Source organism: Pelodiscus sinensis, chromosome 2 (genome assembly GCF_049634645.1).
Source record: "Pelodiscus sinensis isolate JC-2024 chromosome 2, ASM4963464v1, whole genome shotgun sequence".
NCBI lineage: Eukaryota > Metazoa > Chordata > Testudines > Trionychidae > Pelodiscus > Pelodiscus sinensis.
This window is the reverse complement of record NC_134712.1, coordinates 174058876-174086464: the sequence shown is the minus strand read 5'-3', so window position 1 is coordinate 174086464 and position 27589 is coordinate 174058876. Positions and strand designations below refer to the sequence as shown.

The 27589-nt window shown below is 41.1% G+C and overlaps 1 protein-coding gene across 6 annotated transcripts in view; it reads left to right on the top strand.

Annotated features, from left to right (window-relative positions):
• The window catches only part of ARPP21 (cAMP regulated phosphoprotein 21), a 263033-nt gene that overhangs the window by 59201 nt on the left and 176243 nt on the right, over nucleotides 1-27589 (top strand). The window contains exon 1 of one of the 6 annotated variants that reach the window (XM_075921805.1): nucleotides 15305-15710. The exons of the other annotated variants lie outside the window; for them this stretch is intronic. The gene's annotated coding sequence lies outside the window, so the exon portion shown is untranslated. Of the gene's footprint in view, nucleotides 1-15304; nucleotides 15711-27589 lie in introns of those variants that run through there. 6 annotated transcript variants of the gene reach the window in all.

Genomic DNA, 27589 nt, shown 5'->3' with positions numbered 1-27589 from the left:
GTTCAGATCCCATTTAACTGCATGAACAACTGTTACATCATTTCAATACCCTTTAAGCTTGGCAGTTATTAAAAGAAATTTTATAAGAAGTTTACATTCAACATCACACATCTGCAAGCAACATAGACGTTAGGGTCAGAATCCAGTCTTCTTTCAGCAGCTTTGACTTGTTCAATTGTTTTCATTCACTGAAATGTGAACAGGTTCATGTTTCTAAAACTCTTTGATGGGAGTTTTGAGTGTGCAAGCAAAGCCAGATCTGACCCTAAATGTAAGCCTACCACACAATACTCAGCCATTATATGATGGTTGTTTAAGAATGTAAACTTAGATGTCATGCAAATAGGATATTTCAAATATCAATTCCCTTATAACTACGGTGTGTCCTGTTCTGAACCAAAAATCAGGACACATTCTGACAAAGGATTTTTTCTGTATTGTGAATTTATTTATATGAAAAGTGTTACAGAAGTATAAAAATTAAATCACAAAGTGGTGAGTGAGCAGGCTGGAGATGTGGGGTGTTGGCAGGGTGGTAAGCGAACAGGCTGGGTGTGCAGGGTGTCAGCCTGGTGGTGAATAAGCAGGCTTGGGGTGAAGGATCTTGGTGGAGGCAGTGAGTAAGCAGGCTGGGAGTGCACGGTCTCAGCAGGGTGGTGAGTGAGTAGGCTGGAGTGACAGGTCTGGGCATGATGAGAATCGGGGCCAATTACTTGCTTTTATGTGGCTCCCAACACTGTGCCCCAGGCACCGCCTCCCATTGCTCCTATTGGCTGAATTCCAGAGCAGTGGGAAAAGCCTCCAGGAAGGGTATCCTTGCGCTGCTGTTGCTCCAGCCAGCAGAGGGGGACTGGCAGTACACGCAGCCTCTTCTAGATGCGCTTCTTTTCCACAAGCTGGATCCAGCAGGGAGCCTTGGGGCTTCCCCCCCCCCATACAATATTTGCTGAAATATTGGAATTTCCAGGACATTTTGATGCTTTATGGGAACAACAAGACAGAATATTTGAAATTGGGACTCTCCCAGAAAATCTGGGATGTATGGTTGGTGTACTGTTAACCCACTGCAGAAGTAGATGAAAGTAAACAGAGAACAACTGCAAGACACACAGAAAGCAGATGATACTTGGAAAACCAGTTCAGGAGCACTGTATTTAACTATCTGCCTGGAACAGAGAATTCAAGGCTAAATGCTAATTCACATAACGTAAGTTTAGCATCGCTATTAGTAGAGTACAGAACAAGCCACCTTCTTCCACCACTTAAAGGACCATTATTAGAATAAGGAAAACAGTATCATCCCTAAAGCTACTGGTCTCTCCCTCTCTGCTTCACCCTAGTCCAGGTCTTCTGCTTAAAGCCATCCTCTGTCTCTGGCACCTTGCTTCTACAGGTTGAACCTCCAAAATCTGGGACTCTCTGGTCCAGCAACATTGGACCACGGATGTTGCTGGATCAGAGAGCCCCAGGGCCCGGGAGTGAGAACTTGCTGGCAGTCCCATTCCCAGGGAGCCCCAGCTAGTGGAACTGGCGAGCCCTGACCCTGGGAAGCTCTGGACAGATGGGGCAGCAGCAGGGCAGCCAGCAGCAAAAGTGGGGCAGCCAGCAAGCCCCATCCCTGGGGATCCCCAGCGGAGCTTGGCAGAAGTTGAGCAGCCAGACTGGATTCCCAGTTGGGCAGGGGAGAAGTGGAGCCGTGGTGGCTGGGGAGCTCCATCTCAGGGGAGCCCCAGAAGGCCAGCGACCTTGCAGGTTGGAACCCAGTGGCAGTGGGGCCAGAATGGAGTCAGCCACAGGGAGGGGGAACATCCTGGGAGGCTGGTGGCAGGAGACCTCCCCTGATCCGGCAAATTCCCTCATTCAGGATGGGTCAGATCCCGAGGGTGCCGGACAAAGGAGGTGTCAGCCGACGGTCAGGGCAGTGAGTCCCTTATGACCAGCTGAAGTTCTTTTAAATTGTGCTTGGTTCTGTTACAGCAACTGAAGGAGTCAGGTTAAAGCTTAAACAGTTACTATTTTATTGTTACAGGGTAAACTTAGTTGTTAAATGCTACTGCTGTGTTACAGATAACACAGTCACTGCAAAGGACAGGACAGAAATTACACTAATAAGTCACTTACAGGTACCATGAAACCCTTTTGGTTCTCTGAGCTCTTATTAAATGCATGCAAAATAGACATCTAGCAGATATATACTCTCACCCCTGCGTTCCAGACTTGGCGTGGCCAGCGTCTTTCTCTCAATCCCTCGGGAAGAAGTAGGGCGAGGTTGGGCGTCCCACAGACCTCGGGAGACAATCAATACCTGCCAGCAGGTATAGATGATTGGAGCTCAAATGGGGTGGGCTACTAAACCCTCTTTATACCCCTTGGGTCACATAGGCTTCTTCCTGGTCTCAAGTGGCCAATTAGGAAAAATGGCTTTGAACACCAAGTTTCCCACAAAGGGTGCAAAGCATAATTCACACCTGGGAAAATGAAGACAATAGGCATCTCTGGTATGTGATGGGCAAAGATTCCTCTCCTGGGACAGTGCAGGCATGTCAATTACTGGTACTAGCCATCAGGGCGGCGGGAGGCCCCGGGTCATCAGCTAGCCCATTTACTGTCTGGTTTCTGTTTATGGTAGAGTCAGGGACAGGCAGCACACCTGTGTTCCCAGGACATCAAAGGCTGACTGCCTTTCTCTTGCTCTCTGGGGACGGGGGGGGGGAGGCTGAAACCAAGATGGGGTTCGTGTCTGGCTACAGGAGGTCCAACCTGTACCTGTACGTTTAAATACATTGCACAAAGATTCATATACATAATATATTTTCATAATATATTTTCAGTTGCATGAGGCAAGGTAGGCAAAATGTAAAGTAACATAGGAGAGAATTGAGAGCCTGATTCTGATTCCTCAGATGAGTTTTTTTTAACTGCTGTAATTCCACTAATGTCAGTGGAGTCTTTTAAATTATAGCAGAATAATTGAGATCAGAACCAGGTCTTGAATGAGATCAGCCTTCATCAATTTAGGGCTTGATCTTATGCCCAGTAAAGTCAATGAGAGTCTTTCCATTGACTTCACTGGGTTTTGGATCGGGCCTATAGAAATATTTTTAAAACTTCACACTGTAAGGCCCAGTTACAGACATTCCGTTCTCCAGGCCAAAACAGAGAGGGTTCGTACACGATTTTGAGTATATATAATATCGATTGGCCTTTCAGGGAATCCTGGATCACAGGAAATGGAGTAGTTTACATGAGGGTGTGTTCTGCAGAACACATATTTGCCCAGCCAATTTTAGCAACTGGAACAGATGGGAGCTATGCAAGCATATCAAAGGGCAGACTTCGGGAGAGCAGGCAGCTTACAAAGCCCACTATCAAAATAAACCCATCTTCCATGAATGCAACATCAATCCTGGGGATTAATTCAGAGCCAGTAGGTTGAAGATTCAAGCAAATGATCCCTACTCCTCCTCCAGCACCTTACAATGCTCATTTCAGCTGAATTTTTCATGGTTCATCCATGGTTATGTATTGCATTTTGCTGCCATGGCAGGATGAGCTTTTGTCCCATTTAGGCGTGTATATACTACTTTTTATATAACAATAGATAATGCTCCCTGGCTCTTGGCTGAGGTCAGACAGGCAAGCTTACTATGGAAAGGCATCAAAGACTTCTTTGCACATACTCTGTGGAGGTTTCTCTAGTATCAATTTTGAGTTCCGAGTATGGCAAATGGGATTGGAGTAACCATAGTATCAGTTAATCAGTCTTTCCCATGATTGCCAGCAAATTTAAATTTAGCTGGTGGAAACAGATTCCCAATTGCAGTGCAGGCAATGAGACATGTACAGCTTATGCAGGTTGCAGCTCAAGCCATTGCTAAAACACAGAATCCTAAATTGCTTTCCAGAACTGCTCTGTGCTCCCAAATGTCTTTCAAAGTCTTCTGGGGTCTGGTTTATTGTATTATCTTTGTCATTCTGAAAGGCAGTAATTTATATTTGTCATGACTACACTTTGGCTGGTAGCAACCTTTGTTTTCCTTTTTCCTTTAGCTGAGGAGGAGTCCAGTATTTTGAATAATTAAACCATATGAATACTTGAGCTTGGTAATGCAGCATATAACACTGAAACCCTTTATGTAAAACCTATGTGGTTTTACCTCTGCTGTCTGATGGGCTTGAACTAGATTAAAAAAAAGTTATCATGAAAAATTAAAGATGAAGATAATAATAGACATTATTATCCTGTTTGTAATATGCCACTAATTCAGGGAGATTTGTTTTCAATTACATTTGTATATGTTGCTTTCAACTTGATTTTATTGCTATATTTACTTTTGCTGTGGGGAAAAATAAATGTATCATGGCCCTCCTACATTACAACAGGAGCCTATGTTTGTGGGATTTATAAAAAGGTGGTGAAGCTGGATCAAGATTCATATGCTTTTACGTAATGGGGAAGCTAAAATTCATTAGCCTTATATCAGGGTGACTGCTGTGAGACAAGGCACACTGTGAGGGAGAGCAAGTGTGTAAATAATGATGAAATTAGTGCCACTTAGTGTGCAATAATGTCAGAAATGTAATTGGAGCATTAAAGTAAAATCCATGATGACAAACATCAACACGGCAAAAAGAGTGAAAACGTGCTTATCTTTAGTTTGACAAATTATGTCAGGTTCCTGAGGGAGGTCCAGATGGTGTACAGGAACATGTTATGAACAGTGATATTCTAATGTTTTCATTCTATGATATCTGGGAATACAATGCCACAGACACAGAAAAAGGTTTGCATTTGGGAACCTAGTGTGCCTTGCAGCATAACTGAAACAATAGATAGGAAAAGTTCTCGCACTGCTGAAAGATTTGCTTTTGATGTTGTGATAACTGTGAGGCACAATGCGGCATGGCATTACGAGGTGGTTAAGTTTCCTGTCTCTCTAGATATGCAGTTTCTTTCTTCAAAAAAGAGGGGGAGGGTGAAAAGGAAGAAAATGATTTAACAATTATGCAGGAAATTATATGATGCTAAAATTGTACCATGTTCTGCTGTTTCAAAGGAGGGACTTTCTACAGTATTGTACATTGCAAAGGCTGTAATTTTAGGGTATGAAAAAATGTAGATTACAAAACAAAGAAAAATTTAAATATGTCTACTGGATAAGGCAAAGAGAAACAAAAAGAAGGCAGCTGGAGAAAATTTTAGGGAATTAAGGATAAGGAAATGTATTATTTTAAGGGCAGTGACTGATAAATAACTGTGCATGGGAATAAAGTCTGGGAACTTAGTAATTCTTTCTGTGTTCTTCAGTTTAAGGTACAGTGTTATAATATGCCACTGTCATTTGGTGTTGAATAGATCCAATTTTCAGATTAGCAATTTTTCGTTCTTTGTAGTAACTCCTTTGCAATTGACTAACAGACATCAAAGTCTCTTCCAAATGGAAGAGAAACAGTGTGAATTGCTCGACTGACACCAATCAACTGTGTTTTGTATTAGACCCTTTGGACTTGAGACACAGTTGGTTTTGAGGGAGGCCAATCAGGCAGGCTCTCCAATATGCTGGCAGTAGGAAGGTTGCTGTGACTGACACTAATGTGACTGGTAATAAACTGGTATTTATTTCCTGTCCCTTGTCACGTGAATTGGACCACGCATGTAACAGGAGTCAGTAACTCACGTCTCCTTGTGGAGACCAAACATTTCCCCTGCACATGACAGGCTCCACTGGCCACATTTTTGCTACAGTTTTATAATTTTACATTCCTGTGTGTCACACTTTTTTTTCTATTATGGGTTTAAAAGAGTTCTGTATAGTTATACAACAGGGAATGTGTCCATTGGCTCCAGAGCTTGCTGCTATGCTTCAGGGTTTTGCATGTGGCTCAGCAGTCAAATGCAGGATAATATACTGACTGTACTGCATTATGGGCCTGTCTGGCTTTTTTAGTCAGTCATCTCTATTGAAGATAAACAGAAGTGCCGTTATTGGAAGCCATGGTGTAGCACAGCTCTTCCAGGTTGCTTCAAGTTTTTTGCATATTTCTGCCCTGATTTGCACATAAAGTGGCCCTGAAGGGGCAAACAATTCATCTCACATTGAGTATGCAGGAAAATTATGTGGCAAAGAAGTGCATTAGGCTCTCTACTCTCTCCATGTGAAGAGTCTTCTAATCTTCTCCAGGGCAGAGTTCCTGACCCATATTTGAATTCACCTATGTGTTACCTGCTGCTCCTTGCACTGACTAAGTTAATGGGTGTGTGTGTGTGGGGGGGGGGGTTATAATAGAGGTAGAAACATCATTATTTTCACTTGGGATGCAACTCTCTCCTTACAAGGAATATGGATTTTTATATTGGCTCATGCTTAGCTTCTGTAATATACTCTCCCTTATTTTGTGTCATCTTTCTTTGGCTGAAAACATATTTGTAATGATTCTTTTTATAATTCCCGATTAATCTATTATCGATGAAGCAACAGTGTGTGACCAAGTAGAATTCAGTGCCCATAAAGATTACAGGTCCAACATGAAGCCCTTTCTCAGTTTGTCCTCTGTCCTTGCACAGGTAAAATTCCCATTCTGATTTCAATAGAGGGAAGTGAGAACACAATAAATTGAAGGGCCTAATTGCCTTCTTCCACGTGTAATACCCCAAGAAGCAGAGCCTTAACAAGAGGAATTTTTTGAGAATCTCATTAAGGACATATGTCCCCAAGCAAGGAGGCACATGTTTTGATACCCCTAACTCAGAGCTAGCCCTCTAAGCCTCACAAATCCTGGGGAATCAACAGGACAGAACCAATCAGTGGCTAGAAGTGGCACGTGTGTTTCAGCTCCCCCCCCAGTTTTGGGTCTCTCGTGTGTATCTCAATGGATCTGTTACCAGGTTTCCTTTGCTGGTGGTAGGTGTCAGAATGCCACATTGTAGTGGGATGGACTAGGTTGCGGGGAAGTAGTAGACCCAGCTGACTGAGCTACTCTGTCCAGGATGTTCTTCAGCAAGAACAGTTGTGATGGATCAAAGTTTGTGTGAGGAACGAATAATGGGGAATAATGAAGTAATATCCATGAAAGAATATAAACCAGCATTTACAGTAGTATGATTCTTTGGGAGCAGTACTGAAATATTTGTAAAAATGTGGGACAATGAAATAGTGAATCTTTCAGTGTAACAAGTAATTTGACATCTTCAATTGAAAAACTATGGGGAATTCCCCTTGCCCCCTTGTGCATGTGGATGAAACAGTTATAGAGATTTGCCCTGTAAAAACAACATCACCCAACTATTGGCATCAGGTACACATCTATCTCCCAACATTAGGCTAAAAGAATAAAAATATGTGTGTATGCTACAGACCTGATCCTTCACCCCCTGAAATAAACACCTCTAAAAATTCTGAGCAGGCATTTTAGAACAAATTAGATGTTTCTGTGAGTATGAGCTAGGAGGATGACATACATGCAGGGGAAGTTTCAAAGGTGGCATCTGGATGTACAGAAGGGGGCACTCTTTTGAATGCTTTGCCATTTGGGATGAGGTAGGCAGTATGGGTATGTCTACACTGCCACCCTAGTTTGAACTAGGGTGTCTAATGTAGGCAATCGAAGTTGCAAATAAAGCCCGGGATTTAAATATCCCAGGCTTCATTTGCATCTTGCCGGGCGCCACCATTTTTAAATCCCTGTTAGTGCGGACTCCGTGCCCGCAGCTACACGCGGCATGGAGTAGGTAGTTCGAATTAGGCTCTCTAATTCGAAATACCGTTACACCTCATTCCACAAGGAGTAATGGTAGTTCGAATTAGAGAGCCTAATTCGAACTACCTACTCCGTGCTGCGTGTAGCCGCAGGCACGGAGTCCGCACTAACGGGGATTTAAAAATGGCGGCGCCCGGCAAGATGCAAATGAAGCCTGGGATATTTAAATCCCAGGCTTCATTTGCAACTTTGATTGCCTACGTTAGCTGTGTAGACATACCCTACCAGTCTTGGTCCAAAAAGACAAAGGGTATGTCTATACTAGCCACCCTAGTTCGAACTAGGGTGGCTAATGTAGTCATTCGAAATTGCAAATGAAGCCCAGGATTAAAATATCCCGGGCTTTATTTGCATGTTCCCGGGTGCAGCCATTTTTAAATGCCTGGTAGTTCGGACTCCCTGCCAGCGGCTACATGCAGCATGGGCTAGGTAGTTCGAATTAAAGCCCCTAATTGCAGGAGGAGTAACGGTAGACCAAATTAGGGACTTTAGTTTGAACTACCTACCCTGTGCCGCGTGTAGCCGCGGGCAGGGAGTCCAAACTACCGGGCATTTAAAAATGGCGGCACCCGGGAACATGCAAATAAAGCCCGGGATATTTTAATCCCGGGCTTCATTTGCAAGTTCGAATGACTACATTAGCCACCCTAGTTTAAACTAGGGTGGCTAGTGTAGATATACCCAAAAAGAATAATTAGGGAAGTCACCTGCAAAGGACTTTTACTCACCATTTCCTTACCCATTAGAAATCCACTAGCCACTATGTGCAACTCATCAAGTAACTTTGGACTTGTAATAAAAGATGGTGCCAATCCACCCAGTGGCAGGAATGGATGTAAAAAGAGTGCAGGCTTTAGCAGAAGAAGGAAGGAAACTGCTCTTCCTGGTGCATCTAAAATCAGAAATGTGTTTCAGTGAGCAGCAAGGGCCTTACTAAAGCCACCAGAGAGACAGAGAACTTTTCTGATAACTTTAACAGTTGTTGTGCTGCTCCCTTCAGTCAAGCAATTCTACACAGCCCTGCATAGTAGCTGATGGCAGAAAGCAACACAGGAGGGGAAGGGTGTGGTGACAAATCATTTATAATGCCTAGTCAGAAAAAGCACAGTTAAAGCAATGGTCAGGAAAAGTGGGTTCTATTTAGAAACTACTGTGGGCTTTTGTGTATTGCCATTAAAAAGGAGAAAAGGCAAGCAGGCATATCCCTGTGTAACCAGTGGATGAAGGAAGGCAAGTAACAGGGCTCTCACAATTGTAAAATGCAAATCAATTGATATGGAAAGCCTATTGGTATGGGAATTACTGAGCCCTAATCTTAATCAATTGTGCTTAGTATATCTGGCATCACTTTAATGAAGAGCCGGGAAACTCAGGTTTGACCATAACATAGTAATAGACAATCTACTGGGATATGTTTACACTGTAGAGCAGTATCCCGGAAAAGCTCTGCTGCTTCCAAAGAATGCATTCTTTCGGCATCCCTGTATTCCTTGTTGTATGAGGAATAAGGCATGTTCCAAAAGAGGAGGTTTCTCTAACATTTGGCTCCATGTAGATGGGCCAAATATCAGAAAAGCCTCTTCCAAAAAACCAAAAAAGTGGAAAAAGATACGCAAATTGCGTTTCGCAGTTTGCGTTTCTTTTTCCAATAGAACTATACGGTCTAGACATAGCCCTGAACTACAAACATCTGCCTTGACAGATGCAGATGGAGTATATATAAGCAGAAATGTATCTGAACTTCAATGTAGCCCATAATAAAGTACAGGGCAACCCCATTCATATCACCATGGAAATAGGCAACTGAATTTAACCAGGGTAGATGTGAATAAGAAAGTGAGAATACCTAAAGTGGAAAATTACGTATTGTAATGAGAGAACCATTCCCAGGCCCTATTAAGACCCATTCTGATGGTGTCAAATTTGCATATGCATTCCAGCCCAGCAGTAGTGTGCTACAGCCGTTTTTAAAGGAGGGGAGGGATTTGCCTTGGAGATGGCAACTTTCAAGTCTTTCACTGTGTCCAGGGAAGTTAAAATGTTCTCCCACTGGTTTTTGTATGTTGCCAATCTTTATATCTGATTCGTGCCCATTTATTCTGTTGTGTAGAGGAAGTCCAGTTTGTCCAGTGCACATGGCAGAGGGCCATGGCTGGCACATGGTGGCATATGTCCCATTAGTAGATGTGCAGGTGAATGAGCTTTTGATAGTATGGCTGATGTGGTTAGAGTCCTTTTATGGACTCACTAATAGTTAGGTGTCACTAATGACATCATCCAGTACTTCATTTCACACCACTCCAAAGCACAATTTTTGTAAATGGGACACCACCAAATTTTTGTTCAATTTACCTAAGGATCAGCCATCCATTCGCTAAACTGGATGAGGCTTCCTAGGCAGGAAGTTCTCCTTCTAAACTCCACTCTGAACTCACTGCTCCAGTACACACTTCCATGCTGCTCCCCAGGGCAACTCAAGAGACAGGTATTGGCATCTCCTCAGCTTCTGAGGAAGGGTAAATCACCCCCTTTTCTGGCTTGAATAGAGACCCCTGTAACATCACCAGGCATTGTGCAGTCCCCACACTGAACTACAAGTCTCAAAAACCCACCCCCATCTTAATTCCCCATTTTCTCTTTTTTTCTCCACTCCTGACCTGTACCCTTATAGTCACCTTTTCTCTAGCCCCACTCTGGTCCTGCTCTAGTTACTAGCTTGCCTACTTGCCATCACTATTGGAGTTTCTGTGTTTGGTATTCATGTCCCCTTCAATGTTTGTTTTTATAAAATCAGTTACAGTGGGATTCCCAGGTACATAGAGTCCATTGCAATCAATGAGTGAATGGTGTCTGAATTGCTTATGTTTTCCTGCTGTCCAGCATGTCTGTAACATGACTACAAGTCAGGCCACATCTAGACTACGGGGGTTTTGCGGGATACCAGAGGTGTCCAAGGAATGTGTTTGCTCTTCCACTTTTTTTTCATACGGCATAAGGGCTCCACCGAAAGAGGAGGCTTTTCTGCCATTTGGCCCTGTTTAGACTGGGCCAAATGGCAGAAAAGCCTTTTCCACAAAAGCGATCGGAAAAAGCTATGCAAATTGCCGAGCACGATGTGCATAGCTAGCTTTTTCCGATAAAGCCCAGTAGTCTAGACCTAAAAAGCAGTTGTTTGCACACTTTGTGGGACTTCTGAGCACTTCTGAAAATTCTGCTTGAGTAACTACCTACTCAACCCCTAGAATGCTCAGGTGACTTGAGTGCAAACTGCTGATCTGTTCTGAAAATCCCATGTCCCCAGATAATACAGTGGGTAAGCCCCACTTGCACATGGGCCAGCTCTTGACAATTTTAATGCTAAAACTTAAATTCCTACTATCTCCCTTGTGGTCTATAGCTGTACAAGGACAGCAGCTTCTGGCTCTGAGATAGCTCAGAAGGCAATATCCAGTGGGGTGTTGGGGCATGCTTAAAGATAGGCATTATTTTCTGGACTTCATAAAAAGTATGTTTTCAGGAGATACAGACTTGGTACATCAACCATTTAGAATCTCGAAGAGAAACTTAAAGGAGATTTAGAATGTCAGACACAAAGATATGATGCTTTCCTTACTGGGGAAAAAATCTTCCTTAGCTCTTTTAGCAACAGATTATATTTGTAAAGGTAGTTCCTTGATCTCCCTCCAAGGAGAACTAGTCAATAGAAGAGGGGTCTGATTCTACTCCTAATGAAGTCCATAGCAAAACTCTGACTGACTTCAATGGGAAATTTATTTTTCCTTTACATTCTCATGTGTGACTGTGCCTGAATGACTTTGCTAATTTTATATTAGTCATGGGGTCCTCTTGACTGACTCTAGAATAAATATGTCAATTCCACCTGAAAAATATTCAAAAGCAGAACAGTATTTGGGTATCTTTGTGCTTCAAATTTTTAATTTAAATAGGACTGACATTTCTAACCCCATTTGCATAAAGTAAATTTGGTACTGCGTTTAAGACATCAAAAACTGAAAAACAGGGTTTTTTAAATAAAAATGAACCTTTTAAAAAATATGTTAGAATGACCCAGTTATTTACCTTGTAGTGACTTAATCCAAATCATCCCAGACCTTGAAACCATCACTTGCAATGAGTAGTTTGCATATTACCTAGCTTTCACTGCAAAATGATTAAAGCCTGAGGAAATGTGCAACCAGTAATGCAAATCATAATATTACATTAAAAATGACTGATATAACAGCCAGTAGTTTAGAGAGTACAGATGTGAATCTCTGCGCATGTATATACATACATAACAAGCCTCTAAATTAGTTTATGCTTTGGAAATCAAACAATTTTTCTCAATTCATTAACATCAATGTATATTACACATAGAGCACAAGCACAATGATTTGCCTACTCAGTTTGAAAATATCAGGCCAGATACCATATATTGTCCTTGTTCAAGCCAAAACATCCACCGTTGTCAATGGGTTGTGCATGTGGAAGGACTGCAGGATCTGGCGTATTTAGGCCCCAATCCTTCAAGCTGGTTGGCCTGTATGGAGCAGTTTACAGAAGTAGAGCCTCATCTGTGCACTGCAGGCCAACTGACATGTTAAATCTTAAGGTTCCAAGGAGACTTTATGCCTAGATATCATATTTTAAATACTCCTGAATCCAAGTTATGTGAGAGAACTTGTCCTCGTGTTACAAGTCAGCACAGAGAGCAGCAGACTATGGTTCTGATGTCACACTAATGATGAAACCGCTATTGATTTTTCTTTCTATGTATGGGGAATATTCTAAAGAGAGGGGTAAGGTACATTGATTTAGGAGTTTGAAAATGTCAGACTCATACCTGAATGGGAAAAAATCTGAGGGGGCTTCTTAGGACAGGGATAGATATGTTTGGCACCAGTCAGCTTTCTTAGGTCTGGAACTTCTATTACAAGGGCTAATGTGCATGTCAGATTTTGTGTGCAACTCATATTTTGGAGTATTTAAATTACTGGAGCTGGTATTTTTCTCTAGCATTTGATAAATTGTGTTTACCAAATGATAGAAAGTGAATACGCAGCATATATTAGCTCTAACAACAAACTGCCTCATCGGATACTATCCCTCAGTGTTGGTTGGAACAGACTGCCAAGTTTGTAGCTCATATGTACATATACAAACTCTGAATGTAACATTCCTAGACTGCAACCCATCTCATCAGAAGTCACCTATTTAACCTGTGCAGGTGAAGTGGCTCATCTGCTGTTTTGCATACCTGTTATGAGGAGGTGAAAGGAACTTCAGTGTTTTACAGGTACTGTCCTATGACAATCCGGTCCCTGCCAGCTTTTTAAATAGCTCCTTGATGGCTTTTGCCACACCTCAACCAGTTCTTGCTGGAGCTGCACAGCTGGACGCAACCTCTTCCTTTCACCTCTCCCGTTATGTAATAACTGAGTTTGAAAACCACTTAACTATGCTTGCTGGATTTCTCTCGCTTCATCCCCCTCATCACCTTCTCGTGAAGGCATGCAGGTGGCTGTTGCAGTTTGCTTAGGGGATGAGTGATCCTTCAGCATTCTAATGTGGTCTGAGTTATTACAGCTGCACTGAATAACTTGCTAAGAAGAAAGTGTGCCAGTGGAGGAAATGAAACTGGCCTGCTCCAAGGGATACATGTTTCATTGTGCAGAATCGCACCGTCTGTATTGGTAGGCAAAGTTACATTAGCTCTAATAGACACTTGGGAGGATAATACTTGTTCTGAAGCAGAAGAAACATTTTAAAAGTAAAGTCAATGGGACTAATCCTGCTCTCGATATAAAACGTAAACGCTTACCACTACTAGCACGAAAAAATTCTTTGCACTGTCATGAAGAACTGTTCACCCTGATGAGGATTGCTTATAACCTTTTCTACGTTATTTTTGTCTGAATGATGTATTATATTTCATAGTGTAAAATATGTTAAATAATGACATTTAAAATGGAAGGTGCCATACATTAATAGGAATAAGTCACATCAGGAGGTGCATTTGTATTGTAGGCTTTGGGCACACTTGGCTGAATGCCTCTGCTCGCTTGAAGCATGCACCAACAGTCCGCTAATGTACATCTTGTGGTGGTTCATTGCTTGTTTTTTTCATTCAGTCTGACTCTATTCAGCAGCCCATTTTAAAAGCAGGTGTTGGCTTTCATGGGGAAAGATTGCAGGATAATACTTCATAAAGCAAATATTTTGCCCCTCTGTGTAGTTGTCTTCACTGCCCTGTAAATTAGTTCTCCTACACTTTTAATCGTGGAGAATTGTACCTTGTGACAAAGGTTTTTGTTTTAAAGAGAGCAACCAAGAGTGCATTTTAAAACTGTTAGGAAAGCAATCTGTGTGTGCAAGTCAGATTATCTGTATTGCACTAGACAAAAGTGAACAGTATATTTCATATTATTTTACTTGTTTATGCTGTATGCTTATTTCCTGTTAATTAGTAATCCTATGAATGAAAAATAAAAGCTACTACCAGAGGCTCTGTCTCCTTTCAGGTTATTGTAATATAGGGCATTGTACTACTAGATACATGATTATTCACAGAGCATGCATTTCTAGCTGTTGAAATGCTGGATCTGCTCTAAATGATCAATGGCGATTACAGCTGGGGCTGTACCGTACAGCTATAATTTTGGTGCATATTAATAACCACGGAGCAAAGAGGTAAATGCCCTTTTCTCTGCCGGGGGCAGAATGAGCGGCTGGATGTGTTCAACTGGGCAAAACGGGGCTGGAACTATCAAACGGGTGATGCATTAGAAATGTGTCTCTCCCCGCTTTATTGCGTGCAGGGAAAAAAACACTTCGGGAAACATGATCAAATGAGAACTAGCTGCAGTCCTGCAAAGGGGGGGGAGGGAGGAAAAGGGGGATCATGTGGCCCCTTGTCAGAAGCTCGTCCGCTCCTACCCCAACAACCTGCTGCGGCGTCTCCCCCCCCAGCTCATCAATGCAGATGCTGTCACATTTCACGGCGCAACCCCACCACTAATTAATCCTCCTCCCCAAACCTGCGCTACTCTGTCTTCCCGCGGCCAGGGCCACTTTTTTTTTTCCTGGAGTGGAGTGAGAGGGGGGGGGGGGGGCAGCCAAGCCCAAGAAATTGCCAGAGATTAATGAGTCTTCTCCTTTAGGAGTGCGGTTCGCGGGCTTTGTCTGCCCAGGGCTGGGGAGGGGGGGGGGGGGCAGCGTGAATGGATGGCTCAACATGCAGGAAACACACAGCCCCAGCCACACGCCGCTCGGGCAGCGCCTCTCCCTCTCCGCGGCGTAAAGAGGAGGGCTTGGGGGGGGGGGGGGGAGAGGAAAACGACCCGGCCAATGGCAGCGGCCGCAGCGGAGTCGCTGGCAGCTGCTCAGCGCCTGCTGGTGCTGCGGGCCGGGGTCGAGCCAGCATGAGCCGGGGCAGCGCAGGGGTTGGGAGCGCGGCCGGGACGCGCTGCCGCCGGTCCCAGGCGCGGCGCGCTGCGTGGGCGGGGAGAGGGAGAAAGAGAGGCAGCCTCGCGGGCGGGCAGCGCAGACGGCGAGCGAGGGAGCGGGGACAGGCAGCGCGCGCGCGAGCGAGAAGAGGGATTAACAGAGGGAGGACAGACAGAGGGATACATAAAGGGCAGGGAGAGAGCGGGGGGGAGGGACAGACAGACAAGCGCACAGAGGAGAGGGAGTGAGCCAGCCAGCCGGCGTGGCGAGTCAGACAGACAGACCCACGCTCCCCGAGAAGTAGCAGCAGCAGCAGCGCAGCAGCAGCAGCCGCCAAGGGGGCGAGGAGGAGGAGGAGGAGGAGGCGGCGGCAGAAGAGACCATGTCTCTCAGGAAGGCAGCCGCTGTCCTGTAACCGCAGCCGCACAATACACAAGCACCCCCCGCCCCTCCAAACAAGCCCCCCGCCGCCAAGAAGCTGGGGGCAGAGCCGGGGTGCGGGCAAGGTAAATCCAAACCGCTGTGGAGATCCGTGTGTGCTGTGTGTGTTCTTTGTTGTCCTCATCTTGTCTCTTCCCCCACCCCACCCAGCCTGCGTGTTCTGTCATTCTGTGGAAATCATCTTCACCCTCCCCCAAATTTTTAATTTTTAAAATCAGCGTGGCTTAAATCTTGGCGATTGAGGAGCAGAGAAAGAGGAGCTGGGCATAGAACAAAGGTTTGTGTTAATTGCATGCATGATCCAGTGTGCAATTAGCTGGGGTTGCTGCAAGGCTCCTACTTGAAGGTGTGCTAGTTACAACAATAGATCCGTGGTAGTAGAGGAGGGGCTATTGGTTCTGAAATTGCTAGACTGGTAACTGACTTTGGCACAGTAGCTGGGTAGGGTTAAGGTTCTACAAACATAAAGTGTGAGTTTGCAATGAAGAAGACTCTAACTGTATTTCTTGAGGTTTAGATAGTGTTGTACCTTGTGTAGAGTTCACAGGGAAAGGTAAGGACAGATGTTTAGAAAGTTTTCCTTGGTGAGTTCTGACACATTTCTGATTGCATATAGCATCCACTTTATATTTAGCTGTGATTGTTATTCAGACCATAAATGTTTATTTCTTTTTCATAGTAAATAACCAGCGGGTAGATCATTTAAGACTTACATTAAAACTGGGGGTGGGGAGGATACAAATGTGAAGATCCAGGTGATGATAGGTGCAGCAGGATTTTCCAGGAGCATTGTTTTACGGTAGGGCATTTTGGGTAACAGTAATTCTGTAAAATTTTGTAAGTTAAAATAATTAGCCCAAGTCTGCTTTGCAGAAATTGAATTCATCTTCATAGAGAATTTTCAAATAAGTACAGAAAGGTGTAGTTCATTCTAATAACTCTTTTAGTAATCAAAGCTGTGAAAACACCCATTGGTTTATGTAAACTAACGAAAAAATTGGAGTGATCTTTGCTAGGAGAAAAACATCTGGGACAATTTGAAACTTGAGTATTCCTACTGGGTAATAATTTTGTTTGGCAAAACATGTACCATGTGTATCATTATTTTGTAATATTTTGGTCATGAAAGAGAGTAATAGTCTGGAATCCATACGTTTAATGTTAAAATACCATGTTCATAAATAGTGAATGTTACTGTGCTGCTGCTATTGATTAAAATGTTGCATATTTCAATGTGCATTATTTCAACTGCATTGTTGATATATTTAAACAAGGCACATATTCATTCTGTACACCCATTCTTTTGCAACTTTGTTGATGTTGTCTTTATTGTGATTATCTTAGTTACTGTTTCAGTCACCTGGAACATCCTCACATTCCTGGTTCATTTTTCTATAGTGGGTCTGTTGCCCCTCCTGCGCTTCCCAGGTGCTTTTTAAAAAAATGCATCCTAGTGTTACTGTAACAATATGATACTCCTTTAAACATATTGGGTAATGAAACCAAATGAGTAGATATCAACACAGTAGGTGGTTTGATTTGCTACTGTGGTGCTTCTGACCATTACGCTTAGCCAGATGTATGTATTTCTCTTACAGTCCTTCAAAATTGACTCTACAAATTTTAACTAAGTACGAAGAACTAAATTTAGATGTTGGGGAGGGAAGGGGAGAAAATTGTTAAGCTGGCCTTCAACTTTTCAGTCACGTAATTTAACAGCACACTAATTTTTGTTTTAACAGTCTTCATCTTGGATCGAGACAAGTTTGTGTGCACAATTAGGCTTGCAAATTGCTAGTCTCACCTTGACTTTGCCTCTCAGTTCCCAACTGAACATGGTTACCTTGAGAACTGTGGCATTAACACTGTTAGAGCATGCTCCGCTTGGGATTTCGGGTGTGTGCTATTTTTAATGCTATTTAATGAAGAAACTTCTCATTCTGCAATGAAGGAAGCATAATGGAAGAGCAGAGCAATGATTGGTTATGGATACTGAAAAAGAAAAATTGCAAAGGTAAAAGCGGACAATGAGATATGGTGACTATTATTCACATCCTTTCAATATATTTATACTAGCCTAAGATACATGAAAATTAAATAAGAAACTGATTCAGTATTTTAAATAAACCTTCCTTTTTGGATATAGAAATAATTTTTTAAAATTAGTAAATACCTTAAAAGTTGTAAAAGACATAAATGGTGGATAGAAATTGTTTTAAAGAACTGTTGATTAATCTGTATATTTTGGCATTATATACAAATGTATTATCCAAAGAAAATTTTCCCATTTTATACAGATCATTTAATGGTGAAATGTTTTATGATGAAATAATATTATTTTAAGAAGTATTTTTAAATCTACCTGTTTTCTGATGCATTTAGGGCTAACTTCTGTTGTTAAAATAGTGCACATTTTATAACTATAGCAATCAGAAGCAGAAGTTTCTGAGTTTTACAGTACTTAAAAATTGTTTCAGTGAATACCACATAGCAATATTGCATGTAATATTTGCAGAAAGCAAACCTAAACCTCTAGTGATATAAGTGAGGAAAATAAAATACCTATAGATTCATTACTGTGAATATCATTATGCGAATATGTCTTGATACTCCTTAAAAATACTTTTCTTTATGGGGAAGTGTTCCATAAATCTGTACCCAGAAAAATATTCATTGGCTATTTTCAGAAACCCACACATTCAGTGTCATCTAAAGAGGCCAGTTTTTGATTAAAGATATCACACATAAAGTAATGTTCTCATTCTACTGCCTCTACGGTATTACAGAATATTGATTTAAGGGTTAAATCCTGAAAACATTCCTTAAATCTGTGTAGTCTTGTTGATTTGTCTTGTGGTTAAGCACACAAGTAAGCGTTACTCACGCCTGTAAGGAGTTATATGATCAGATCCTAGGAAAAGAAATGGCATAGATGGCAGAAAGAACCGAATTAAATCAATGAGCAAATTAATAAATTTCTCACTGTAGGAAATAACACAAATATAGTACAAAAGTGGCTTGAAAATTTGACCTATGCAGAGTAATGAGACACCTTAGGCTATGGGCTAAATCATGCTGATTCTAAGAGTGCAAGTAATCCCAAAGACATCACTAGGTCTACTTGTGTGAATAAGGCAAGTAGAAGTCGGCCTAACAAAACACTCATATGAGGTAGCAAAAAAAGAAAACTAGAATGATATAAGAAGTTTTAAACTACAATAAGTTCTTAGTTGCCACCTCGTTAAAATGTAGTATGGTTCAATCAAGTATTTTAGCTTAGAATTATAGAATCATGGAATACTAGAACTGGAAGAGACCTCGAAAGATCATCACATCTAGTCCCCTGCCCTCAGAGCAGGACCAAGCACCATCTAGATTATTCCTGACTGATATCTAACCTGCTCTTAAATATCTCCAATAATGGAGATTTCATAATCTCCCTAGGCAATTTATTTTAGTGCTAAACCTGAAGTTGGGCAGTTTTTCCTAATGTCCATCCTAAACCTCCCTTGTTGCAATTTAAGCCCATTTCTTCTTGTCCTATGATGAGAAGTTAAGGAAAATAATTTTTCTCCCTCCTCCTTATAACACCCTTTTATTTATTAGGAGTAAAAAGGAACACTAATTCTAGAATCCCTCACTTAGTCACAAAGTGTGATACTGAGTTCCTCACACAAAGCGCTGAGTACATTGAAGGAATGCAGGCGCTTGTCCAAAGGTTGCTCAGTGTCACAAATACTGAGACAAACCTTTAGCTATTGTAAATTGGTAGCTCCATCAATTTTAGTAGAACTGTGTTGATTTGCACCAGCTGATAAGCAGGCCTGCCATTTATAATATACCAGATTCTGGCATCCATACTCACATTGAGTAGCAATTTACTGCAGGAATAGCATCATGGATTTCTGGGATTAGTTGCAGAGTAATGAACTATATCATGTGAACAAGGTTGGCAGTACCTGGCACATAAGGAGTACTCACAAAATAGTGGCTTGGTACAAAGGTTGTTGAAGACAACGGGAGTCTTTTTAGCCGAATGTCTTCATTTAGATAAAGAGAATTTCTAACTCAAATGATCATTTAGAAGGAATGCTATAAATTTTCAAGTAATTCATTAACGATGGGCCAGCAGAAAAGTAATGTAACTGCAATACTAATCAACTTGCCAAAATTTGTTTTAGATATGGAGTTTTGTTTTATACAGGTAGTAACTCAAGCAAGCGTGTCACTGTCTTTTATCCTGAAGAATGAAATGTATATTAAATTAAAAGGAATAAGTGTGAAGGATTGTATAAATTCCAGTGGAAAGTGAGTAGTTACGAAGAAGTCTTAGAAACACTAGATACGGATAAGCATATCTTTGCATATGATAATGTGCATTTCTTTAGTAGGGATGTAACTGTGTAGTCGATTAATCGATAAACAAAAGTTTATAGGTTAATGCTATGGACTATATGAATTTCTTCCCTTCCTCCCTGCCAGTAAATTTTTAAGCGGGCTAGTCCGCAGTCTGCCTCAGTTCTGGCTCATGTTGGGTCTGGAACCTACCCCCACAGCAGCTCTGCATTTAAAGTGTATTAGGAGCCAGGCAAGCAGCCCAGCTCAGTTCTGGCTCATGCCAGGTCCAGGAGCTCAGCCCTCTCCCCAAGGAAATAGGCTGCTGGCACCCTATGCTGCTTCCTCCATGTCAGAGGCAGCAGTACGGGGCAACTGGCAGTTGGGCCGCGAGGGGAGCTGGTTTTTAAAAAGATACAGAGGCAGCAGTGCAGAGTGGCAGGGGGCTCCACAGGAGTGGAGCAGCTCATTGGCTGCCACCCTACCTCCAGAGTCTATGTATTAGTTGAGTAACCAATAAGAATTCATGAAGTTAATCAACTATTCAATTAACCGATATTTAACATCCCTATTCTGTAGTACATTCCATCCCAAAGCTTAATTAAGCCTTGGCTTACCCAATCCATGCATTACAGGTAAGTATGACCTTTCCCATTGTAAGGATGGGTAAACTGAACCTCAAAGTAATTAAGCAACCTGTCCAAACTAACTTTTCTAGTTTGTGACAAAGCTGGGGGGGGGGGGGAGGGGGGAAGGGAGGGAAAGCTCCCATTCCTATGCTTTTAGCTAACAGTGTTTCTGTCTAATTGCTGTTGGTTTCTTTTTCAAAGTTTCACTACTTTCATAGTCTGTCAAAGTGTTTTTTCTGAAAGGCATAGATGAAAATAAAACTATTAAAATAATGTGTGTGTATAGTAGTGCAATTATAATTCTTTATTTTGAATAATTATTTTATAAATATTTTTGCTTAACTGGCAAACTAGACTACTTTGACACAAGTAATCAACAGTTTGGATAACTAATAATTTTAGGGTTTTTTAAATGGCTAGTACATAGTATTCCTATTGGTATGCTATTGTAAATTATGAATTGGATAATTGATAATTCCATGTTAAGAAATGTTTCTAGTAGGATACTTTTATGTTAGGACAGTACCGCAAACTCCACCAAAATAGTAACTGCTTGCTAGCTGGAAAGATCAATGTTTAATGACAACATAAGTATGGTACACATAGGTGTGTGTATGATTTTCTAGAAAATATAAGTCCGGTAAAGATTATGGTATTGTTGTTTAAGGAGACAGCACATATAATAATTATTTGTATGTTCTATTCTTGCAGAATTTGTAACAATTGGTCTAGTGAGGGTCAAAATACTTAGGTATAACAGTTCCATACAGCTTCTTATATTTGTTTACCTTGGATTTCCAGTTTGAGTAGCTCCAATTGTATATTCTGTGGATGACAACATGTGGTGGATATACATTTGTATAAATTTGTCAGTGACATTTTCCTACATATGGTTCCTCTGTAAGTAAAATGTTTTCTATGTCTTTCATTACTTTTTTTGTTTAGAAACTAAAAACATACAAAACATCTACATTAATGTTTTATGTTTGCCATATCTACTCAGAAAGCTAATGAAAAGAAACAGGGTTCTTAAACGATTGTCCTAATGCAATCTTTTTTGTTAATTTATACTACAAGTTTGTGTATCCATCTCTTCCTTTTTATTAACACACTTTCCAGTCTTTCCAAAATCCTTCAGAAATAAATCCTTCAGTTGGTTTGAGGGGAAGGGCATTGCTGGAAAGCTGTCCCTTTAAAAAATTTCTTTACCATTTTTGATCATACCAATGGCATATTTATATATGGTACTCAAATCATATAAGCCAATATCTGATAGCAAATGATCATATATTGATTTATTTGCATTTCTACTTCTAAATTAACTCTTTCTATTAGAAAAGGAACTTAATGTGGGGAAGATGAGAATAATAGAATAAACAAACATTAGATTTTACAAGAGTTAGCCAAGGGAATTTTAAGATTAAGTGGCTAGTTGCCATTGTCATAATCATGGTTAAAATTCTTAGAAGCTATAATTTGATTTTTCTACTTTGTTTTCAAGAAGCCATGAAGATTTTCTATGCAGATATAATGCAACATAATTTTAACTGAAACACACACACAAAAAAGCAGCAATGTCTTGGAATGCATTTATGGTTTGCAAGTTAATGTTCTAAACCAATGGATTTCTGAGTAATTTGTAAGTAAATATAGGTTTTAGACACTATAACTGTTCTCATGTAAAATTTCAGTGTGATCACATTCTTCTGTGAAAGTGGAAAAGTAATTTTTTTGGTAAATGAAATAGAGAGCTGCCCACAGAGCAACTGGCACATTTCTTATTGTACTTGTATTGAATAAGACATCTGCTTCTGATCTTCCTTCCAGGTGGTGAATAACAATTTAAAGAAAAGAAAAAGGGAAGCCACTAAAAAACCCCAGCCCTCAAAAAAAAAAAAAAAAAAAAAAAAAAAAAAGCCCTCCAGTGTCTTAGTGCTTGTTATGTGTTCAGTTTCATTTTTGGCAATTTATCAACTGCAGGTACTGTATAAACATTTCATAAATATTAAAGTGGTAAAAGCTTGGGAAAATGCCTCTCCGCCCCCAGATGGTTAAAAAGCTAGTTTCTTCTAAACCAGAAGTCCTCAAACTTGTGAGTTAAAATAAGATGCAACTGGACAAGAAGAATGTTGGGGGGAGGGAGGAGAAGAGAGGAATAAGTTTTGTTCCAGGCTCACACAATTTTGCTGTCTTCTATTCTCACTCTGATAAAATACCCAAATCAAATATGCACCCACCCAGTTGCTTTCAGGTTTCCTTTTTATCCCAAACCCAACTGGCAAAAATCAGCGATTTCTCTAGATTTCTAAAGTCAATTGAAAATAAGGCTTTCATATCAAGTGTTCATCCAGTGATCAACAGCAACTTGTACATATTAATTTTCAGTGGATTACAATGTTTTATATTTTTCTTGCCTTGTGTATGAACTCTGTATTGGACACAGTGCCTATATTTGGAACAAACTACAAATTCTGACTTGCATACAGTGGTGGCTTTCTATCTTTTTTTTTTTTTTTTTCCTTTTCATTTGCACATACCCCATACAATTTCTAATGGCTGTGCAGACCACTTTGGAAATCTTAAACACAGTTTGTGGACCCACTGAGGTCTGCTAACCATAGCCTGAAAACCACTTGTTTACAGAATAAGGATCAGATGATAACTTTACTCATGGCGGTAGGGGTTTTTGCGCAAAAACAGGCAGTGTGGATATTTCCTTTTTGCACAAAAAACCCTTTTTGCACAAGATCAATATAGCTCCTATTTTGAGGCATAAGTACAGGCAGTCCCCGCGTTACATGGATCCGACTTACATCGGATCCCTACTTACAAACGGGGTGAGGCAACCCCGCACTAGCTGCTTCCCCCCAACAGACCAGGGAGACGCGGAGCGGCTTTTCTCAGCAGACACCTCAGCTTGAGAATAAAGGACTGAGGGAAGTGAGGTGTGGGAGAATAAAACTGAGCTCTGGAGAAATGTTTGGCTAGAGTTTCCCCTGCAATATGTACCAGTTCCGACTTACATACAAATTCAACTTAAGAACAATCCTACAGTCCCTATCTTGTACGTAACCCGGGGACTGCCTGTAAAAGGGAGTTTTGTGCAAAAAGGAAACATCCACTCTGCTTGTTTTTGCGCAAAAACGGATCGGAAGAGATTATGCAAATGAAGCATGAGAAAATGCTAATCCGTGCTTCACTTGCATTGCCTCTTCTGGCAAAACTCGTAATGTAGACATAGCCTTTGAGGGTACGTCTAGACTACATGCCTCTGACGACAGAGGCATGTAGATTAGGCTACCCGGCATAGGAAAATGAAGCGGCGATTTAAATAATCTGATATCCCAGGAGGCATACCTGGGAGGTCGACAAATGCCTTTGATGTTGACAGCGGAGCGTCCAGACTACCGCGCTGAGCCGACAAACAGCTGATCGGCTCAGTGCGGCAGCCATTTAAACGAAGCGGCGATTATTTAAATCGCTGCTTCATTTTCCTGTGCCAGGTAGTCTAATCTACATGCCTCTGACTCCAGAGGCATGTAGTCTAGATGTACCCACAGAAACACATCAAACTGTTCCCTCTTTACGGTAGACCACCAATTTTAATGTGAACCCTGGAAATGTCTCTGATAGTTCTATCATTCATAAATAATCATTTCATAGTCCATGATGTTTTAAAGGAAGGAGGTTTGACTTCCATACTGTCTGTATTAATTTCATAAAAATTGTGACCTTCTCCAAATGGCAGAAAAATTCTTTACATAGATCTGTAAATAATCAAAAGGATTATCCAGGATGACTATCTGGACTGCAAATGGAACTAAAGAATCATGTTTAGTAGATATTGAAAAGGAAAATTAGATGTGTCAATGAAGACTTTGGATTACATATGAAGTATATTCCTTCAAAGTAGGAATAAGATCCTCCGGAAAAGGGCACTTTTTCCGGAGGATCGGGGCCAGTGTAGACGCTCTTTTCCGGCTTTTCTAAAAGCCGGAAAAAAGCGGCGGACATTTTTATTTAAATGCCGCGGGGGATATTTAAATCCCCCGCGGATTTCCCTATTACGATAGCTGAAATTAACATGCCCCTTCCGGAAAAGGGGCCAGTATAGACGTAGCCTTCCAGTGCTAATGGAGGAATTGGGAGCATATATCAGGTTGTGGGAAGCAAATGACAATGCAACATTTTAGCCACTTTTAATTTGGTGCTGTGGGAGATATTCAGAGGGAACATGGATGGAAGTCAAGTTCTAGTGACTGCATAGATATCCATAGTGTTTGAATTCTAGTTCCCATGGATATGCTTTCTACTCACCTTTTAGCAGGTTTTGTCTTCTACTGCATTGCTGCCATTCCCACAGTTCAGGAGAAAGCTGTGGCAGGCATGTACGTTTTTCAAAGCCATGTGTTTCATTTGATATATTTAACTCCCCACGTATATGTATATAAAACATTTTTGTTCCAGAAAGGGGAACAGAGAGGGACTCGCTAATTAAGAGTTTCTTTTACATATAATTTCTACAAGAATATTATGGTCAAAAAGTAATTACTAGCTTTTTCTTTTGTAATTTATGTTCAATGTCCAGGGGCATGAAAAGTAAAAATTATTTTTCTCTGCACATCTTATGTCCTTATTGTTGCAAGCTGTTGTACAACAAATTTTAATAAAACTATAAATATTTATAAAAAAAGAAGATGGATTGCAATTTTTTTTTGGTTTTGCTGATTAAGATTCAGTGAAATATGAACAATTTCAGAAGTTCTAATCAACTAAGAACCTAGGCAGAACTACAGCAAACATATAATTTAGTCTTGCCTTAAATATCACAAAATATGTGACACTTCAAAGTGTGACGTGTACATAAATTTGTAGCTAGAAAGTATAGCTGCTCAATATTTCATTAGTACAGAAGATTAAAACAAGGAACAAATAAAAAAAAGTGACAATACATATTTTTGAAGCACAATGATAGACATGTTCCACTGAAGTGTAATAGTTAGCACTTTTATTATAGTGGCAGCTAGAAGTTCTGGTCAGGGTTCTATTGTGCTAGATACCATGGATAAGACTAATAATGGTGTGTGTGTGTGTGTGTGTGTGTATATATATAAATATAAGACACAGCCCCTGTTCTAAGGATTCTACTCATTATTAATAGACAAAACAAAGAATGAGTGGGAGGAAGGACCTACTGTTTTGTCCCCATTTTACAAATAGGGAGTCATGGCATGGGACCGGGGGAGGGGACTTAAGTAACTTGCCCAACATCAGATAGGAAACATGGTAGAGCTGGGACTCAATCTCAGGTGTTCTTGAGTCTCACTCCAGTTCCTGAATCACAAGACCTTCCTTTTCTTTAAGGATCTCTGAAAAATAGGGGTACTGGAACAATTTGTATGGTTGGGGTACTGAGAAACATTGAACCAAACTGAAAACCTTGTATATGATGGAAACCACTTCAAGGTGGCGGGGAGAGGGAGGAGGGTTGCAGGAGCATCCTCAGCATCCTTAGTTCCATCATCTATGCTGCAAAAATGTAGTAAGTTAAATAACTGAGAACCTTGAATGCTTAATTGTTTTGTTTAAACCATAAATGAAAAACTTCTGTCTTCATCCTGCCTACTTTTATCTGTATCCATACTTCCCTACTACTCCCTTCCACTTGTCTAACAATCTGTTCCTTCATGCAGTCTTACTACCCTTAGGGCAAGTGTTTTCTCCTTTGCAGATTGCATCCCTTGAAACAGCTTTCCCTTATCTTGTCAAGTATCTTCTGTAAATTACATGGCTATGGGATAAGAGGGAAGGTCCTTTCTTGGATTGAGAACTGGTTAAAAGACAGAAAACAAAGGGTAGGAATAAATGTTAAATTTTCAGAATGGAGAAGGGTAACTAGTGGTGTCCCCCAAGGGTCAGTCCTGGGACCAGTCCTGTTTAATTTATTCATAAATGATCTGGAGAAAGGGGTAAGCAGTGAGGTAGTAAAGTTTGCAGATGATACCAAACTGTTTAGGATAGTCAAGACAGAAGCAGACTGTGAGGGACTCCAAGAAGATCTCACCAAACTGAGTGATTGGGCAACAAAATGGCAAATAAAATTTAATGTGGATAAGTGTAAAGTAATGCACATCGGGAAAAATAACCCCAACTATACGTACAGTATGATGGGGGGCTATTTTGGCTATGACAAATCAGGAAAGAGATCTTGGAGTTATCGTGGACAGTTCTCTGAAAACTTCCACACAATGTGCAGCGGTGGTCAAAAAGGCAAATAGGATGCTAGGAATTATTAAGAAAGGGATAGAAAATAAGACCCAGAATATCTTACTGCCTCTGTATAAAACTATGGTATGCCCACATCTTGAATACTGTGTACAGATGTGGTCTCCTCACCTCAAAAAAGATATTTTGGCCTTGGAAAGGGTTCAGAAAAGGGCAACTAAAATGATTAGGGGTTTGGAACGGGTCCCATATAAGGAGAGGTTAAAGCAACTGGGACTTTTCAGTTTAGAAAAGAGGAAACTGAGGGGGGATATGATAGAGGTATATAAAATCATGAGTGGTGTGGAGAGGGCAGATAAAGAAAAGTTATTTATTCCCTAAATAGAAGAACTAGAGGACACCAAATGAAATTAATGGGTAGCAGGTTTAAAACTAATAAAAGAAAGTTCTTCGCACAGCGTGTAGTCAACCTGTGGAACTCCTTGCCAGAGGAGGCTGTGAAGGCTAGGACTATAACAGATTTTAAAGAGAAGCTAGGTAATTTCATGGAGGTTAGGTCCATAAAAGGCTATTAGCCAGGGGATAAAATGGTGTCCTTGGCCTCTGTCTGTCAGAGGCTGGAGAGGGATGGCCGGAGACAAATCACTTGATCTTTGTCTTCGGTCCACCCTCTCTGGGGCACCTGGTGCTGGCCACTGTCGGCAGACAGGATACTGGGCTAGATGGACCTTTGGTCTGACCCAGTACGGCCGTTC